Source organism: Halichoerus grypus, chromosome 4 (genome assembly GCF_964656455.1).
Source record: "Halichoerus grypus chromosome 4, mHalGry1.hap1.1, whole genome shotgun sequence".
Taxonomy (NCBI): domain Eukaryota; kingdom Metazoa; phylum Chordata; class Mammalia; order Carnivora; family Phocidae; genus Halichoerus; species Halichoerus grypus.
The window spans coordinates 7044178-7050177 of NC_135715.1; the positions used below are offsets into that span (position 1 = coordinate 7044178).

The 6000-nt window shown below is 39.1% G+C and overlaps 1 pseudogene; it reads left to right on the forward strand.

The window, feature by feature from the left end:
• LOC118521999 (ubiquitin-ribosomal protein eL40 fusion protein pseudogene) overlaps positions 1-5777 on the forward strand; it is a 29520-nt pseudogene extending 23743 nt beyond the window's left edge.
• Positions 5778-6000: the final 223 nt, after the last annotated feature.

The window sequence follows — 6000 nt, forward strand, 5'->3', positions numbered from 1 at the left end:
ATGGATGAATAGAAAGTTCACTAAGACATGTTTAAAATGTTGTTTTCTAATGATAAATGTAATATGCATTCACTTTGGAGACAGAGGGCCCTTCAGAGGAGCACAATGGAGGGGATTTCTTGTTGTGTATGATATGCCTGTGGATTTCAATAGATAGCCCCTCTATCCCATGAGGGGTCCCATCAGGGTAAGCACGACTTCTTGCTCCCTGCTGAGCAAGGAGTCCACATTCCCACAGGAATGAATGCAGCTGAAGGAACTGGGGAGCCTCTGATTGCCCCCAGGGCACGTTTATACTGTGGAGATGGCACTTTTCCTCCAAAGTAGAAACAGGTTCCAGGCTTCCACTTTTACCGGGGGAGCATTTGGAATAGCAGTCAGAAAGCAAACTGAAAACTGTGAAGACAAGAACAAACATGGCGTGTGTGCGGAGTAGGGTGGGGGACCAGAGTGGCTTGATGTTTCCAGGCACCTGATGGCTGAAGTGGTGTAGGAAGTTTTATGGTTTATAGAAATTGTTTTGGAAATATTTACAGGTTTAAAAATATAACCACTTTAACACATTCTATTGCTCATTTAAATTAAGTATGTCTCAAGCTCTTTAATAGCAAATTTTGGTTACCAAAAAAAAGGCAACCCAAATATTCTCTTTTCTGTTTGTCAGCTCTTTTCTAGGTGTTAGCTTGCTTACTGTTCTCCTGGATTTTTGCCTTTGTTTCATGGGAGCCATGTGCTGGGCCCTGCTCCATGCTGGTTCTGGAGTTAGGAAAGATGACTGCACGAAGCTTCTCCTGCAGAGAGCTTGACATCTCTTGCCCGATCTCTGTGTCCTGTCCTGTTCTGGAGTCACCGAATCTTCTGTTGGATGCTTCTCAATGCCTCCCAAAGGAATGCCTTTGGGTCGTTTTTAATACATCACAGCATTAGCTTAAACTTGCTTCTGAGATCATGAAAGAAAGAAAGCATGCAGGCTTCTGAAGACCGGGGCTTGTCCAGCTCAGCCTCGTGTCACCTGCGCATCCAATGCCCACAGTCAGAATTCCAAAAGCAAGTCTCCACTTACCTCCTACAGTCTGCTCAGAGCTTCAAATTTTGAGATTTTGGATTTAACATTTTTTTTATCTGGTAATACTTCATTTTGCCCATTCTCTCTGACCAGGATTGTTATAATAGCTTCACTCTGCTGCAGTGAAAAGCAAAAATTAAATGTTCTCAGAGACTTTTCAAACATTATTTATTAATTTATTTTAAAGACTTTATTCATTTGCTAGAGAGAGAGAGCACGCACAAGCAGGGGGAGGGGCAGGCAGAGGGAGAGGGAGAAGCAGGCTCCCCGTAGAAGAGGGAGCCTGACCTGGGGGCTTGATCCCAGGACCCTGGGATCACGACTTGAGCCCAAGGCAGACACTTAACCAACTAAGCCACCTAGGTGCTCCTCAAACTATATTTAAATAAGGAAGTTTAAAAGTTATGCTTGTATACCATGATAACTTTTCTGTAACCCACACATAGATACATACATATATTTCTTAATATTATGTATAAATTTAATTCCTGTGTAATGATTTATTGTTGAAAATAGAAACACACTGTATAGAAATTTCCCATGTTGCCAAGTTTAATTCATTATAAAAGAAATCCTGGTCTCTATGTTTATTATTATTATTATTATTATTATTTTAATTAAACCTGAATTTTCATAAAAGGTGATGGCTTTAAGTGAGAGATCCATATACATGTCAGTCATGTGTTTCTAATGTGTTTTATTTTTTTTTTTATTTTTTATTTTTTTTTAAAGATTTTATTTATTTATTTGACAGAGAGAGACACAGCGAGAGAGGGAACACAAGCAGGGGGAGTGGGAGAAGGAGAAGCAGGCTTCCCGCGGAGCAGAGAGCCCGATGTGGGGCTCGATCCCAGGACGCTGGGATCATGACCTGAGCCGAAGGCAGATGCTTAACGACTGAGCCACCCAGGCGCCCCTCTAATGTGTTTTAATCCTGAGATTTCTCAGTAGACTTGAAAACATTCCTGCATCTGTTATGAATGAGGGATTAAGTTGATTATTTGAATATCTAGCTTGAGGAGAAAAGGAAGAAAGGCTTCTCTCTTTATAAAAATAAGAGAATACAACTTATCATTTATCTTTAATGATAGGATATTGGAAATAGTGTCCCTAATGATTCCATTATCTATTGTCTCATGCACAAAAAAAGAATAACACATGGAATTTCCTCTAAAATTCACTATTAAGAAAATAGAAGAGGGGCACCTGCATGGCTCAGTCATTAAGCGTCTGCCTTCAGCTCAAGTCATGATCACAGGGTCCTGGGATGGAGACCCGCTTCGGGCTCCCTGCTCCGCGGGAAGCCTGCTTCTCCCTCTCCCACCCCTTCTGCTTGTGTTCCCTCTCTCTCTGTGTCTCTCTCTGTCAAATAAATAAATAAGATCTTAAAAAAAAATAAAAAGAAAATAGAAGAGTCGGGACGCCTGGGCAGCTCAGTTGGTTAAGGGACTGCCTTCGGCTCAGGTCATGATCCTGGAGTCTCAGGATTGAGTCCCACATCGGGCTCCCTGCTCAGCAGGGAGTCTGCTTTTTCCTCTGACCCTCCCCCCTCTCATGCTCTTTCTTTCTCTCTCTCTCAAATAAATAAATAAAATCTTAAAAAAAAAAAGAAAATAGAAGAGTCACAGGTAACTTATTATTGTAGGTGACTTTATCAATATTGGTATCAATCATTCTAAACTTTGTACTTCCTTCTGTGTGGAAGCATTGAATTATGCATTATGTGTTATATTTATGAGTAGGATATCCATTCATGGGTCAGCCAGACAGTGATTCAGTGTTTTCCATATGACACTCAGTCTGATAGATCCCCAACAGTATAATTGTTTAATAAGAATTGCCAGAGAAAGAGGAGTAAGGACAACAATGTATACACACACCTAAAAACATTGTTGCTCTGTGTTTATGTTTATGTATGTATATATATATATATATATATATAACTGGAAACATATGCAGATAAAGTATTAAAGTATACCTATGCATTATCATATAAATATATATGTACACGTATTTCTTCACTCCTACTTCTTTTTCACAGCATTTATCAGTTTGTAATTAGTACAGTAATTTGTGCGATTATTTGCATTTTGACTGCTCATGAAAGTGGTGTTAACATAAAAAACAAACAAGACCAACTTTGAAAATTGCCTGAGCAGACAAACCACTTTAGTTATACAAGCAAAGCTTCATTTAAGTAATTTTGCAAGGCTAACTTGACCTGAGTCATTTCTTGCTTATGTTTCTGAAAGTCAGAAGCAAAACTTGAACTGTTTCCCAAGGTTGATATGAGGTAATCACTGACTGGATTCTCTATTATTTAAGAAAATTCTAATTCTAGGGGCACCTGGGTTGGCTCAGTGGGTTAAGCATCTGACTTTGGCTCAGGTCATGATCTCGGGGTCCTGGGATTGAACCCCATGTTGGGCTTCCTGCTCAGTGGGGAGTCTGCCTTTCCCTCTGCTCCTCCTCCTGCTTGTGCTCTTTGTCTCTCTCTCAAATACATAAAATCTTTTAAAAAATTCTAATTCTATAGCTTCTCACTGTGAAGAACACAGTCACTGCTTCTCACTATATAAGCTGCTTTATAACAATACATCCCTGAGCCTCATTCCATGTTTTGGTATGAGTGCTCCCAGTTTGCAAAATGTCTTTTTTGTGTGTGTGCACAATAAACTTTTACTAATTATTGCTTCAGTGATTCACTGATTTTATTTCTGTTACTTCTGAAGTTTTGGCCACGTGCGCTAAGTTATCTGGCTTCAGGAGAGCACTGGACTGCACTGTCTGCTGAATACAGAAAGTAAGTAAAACAGAGTAAATCCCAAAGATTCACCTTGTATGTCAACAACAAGACTGCTGATCTGTGTCTGTAGGGAGCTCAATGGTATCAATAAGAAATTGGGAGAGGACTTTTAGGAAGGGAGAAGAGAGGGCATATCTAAGGATGTCCTCTAACCAGAGACCAAAGTGTCCTTGGAAAGTACACAGCAATTCTAACAGCATTCTAATTTTACAGGAAATGCCAAAACATCTTCAATATATATTATGTAAGTTGTTTAAGCACTAAGTACACACATGCAAAGCAAATTTCCCAAATGTTTTCTATTAATATTGCATTAGAATAAGAACCTTTATTGGACTTCACTCAGTGTCAAACAATCACTGCCCCAGCTAAAATCAAATTATATTTTCTCTTGGAAATCATTTCTGCTTAACCCTAGGAATGAACTAACAAATGCATTTGAAGGTATTATAGATTGTTTTGATTTTTATCTGCATGTAAATTTTGGAACATATATAACAAATGTTTCAAGGAAAATTAAGTGGAAATTAATTTAAGTCGAGAAGTTCTAGTGGAACGAAATTTTTCTTCTCATTTGCCTTTGGATGGACTATTTCTTTAAAAACAAAAAACAGCCAGGAAAATCTCTAAGAAAAGGTGTGTTTTACTTATTTCTCTACAGAGGTCTCATTTCCTGGAGACTATAATCTAGGAAAGTTACTTTGAGTCAGTAACAATGTAGATAGCATTTCCCAACATTTAAGTCTTTATAATCATTTCAAAGTGAAACCCATAAAAAAAAGTGATTACAGTTTTAATCACCTAGTGCAGATCTACACACTCACACAAATTATATGGTTCACAAGTTGGATTTTAATTACTTCCTTCAACAGGAAATCATTGTTAGTTATTATTTAACAACTGGCCATGAAGTTTTGATCTATTTTAGCTAAAATGGCATTCATTTTATATGTAAAGTTATTTAAAAATACCCCAATACATGCTTTTCTTTTCCTAAATTAGCTACTAGAAGGAAGAAAATAGCACACTGTATACTACGGTATATCACATTTCCCATGATTATATATACATGCCGACACACAAATGAACACGCACATATCATCCAAGTGAGACAGAGAGAAAGAGAGACAGAGACAGAGAGACAGAGAGAGAGAGAGAAAGAGAAGGAGGGATTTTCACATTCCTCTGTGGCACGTTTGTACCTAATATTCACTCTATTTCATATACAGATTATGTATTCCCTATGATTTTCTTCATATTTTTTCAAACTTGAGTAAATTTGAATTTTCTAGTTCTTTCTCATCTTTTCTAAACTCTAGCATTGTGTACATTTCCCTTTTTAGGCATTGGAATAAGCAATTTCAGAATCAGCCTTAATTTGGATAGGTTCAATTTAGTTCCTTTGGAAATTCTGATATTTTTGGTGATTAAAATACATTATTAAAATCATCTAGGGACTTTGTCTTCAATGAGGTGGCAGAGTGATTTGATCCTGGTGGCTTTGAAGCAAACACAGGGACACAGGTCTTTGTGAAGAGCCTGACCAGCAAGACCATCACCCTCGAGGTCAAGCCCAGTGATACCACGGAGAATGTCAAAGCCAAAACCCAAGACAGGGAGGGCATCCCGCCTGACCAGCAGCGTCTGATTTTTGTGGGCAAACAACTGCAGGATGGTGGTGCTCTCTCAGGCCACAATAACCCAGAGAGAGTCCACCCGGCACTTGGTGCTTCTCCTGCGGGGTGGTATCATCACTGAGCCTTTCCTCCACCAGTTGGCCCAGAAATACAACTGCAACCAGATGATCTGCCCCAACTGTTACGCTCACCTGCACCCCTGCTCTGTCAACTGTCATTGGAGTATGGCCACGCCAACAACCTGCGCCCCAAGAAGGAGGTCAAATAAGTCTCTCCACCTGCTCTTCCTTTGCTGCAGGGCAGCCTCCTGCCAGAGCCCCAGGGCCCTGGGTCTTCAATAAAGTTTCCCTTCCCTTGACTGGAGCAGTAAAAACAAACAAACAAACAAAAATCTATACATCTATAAATATAGATAAAAGATATGGATAGATAATAGATAGATGAATAGATTTGTTTTATCTCAATAGAATTGAAGAAGGTGCTGTGCTTAG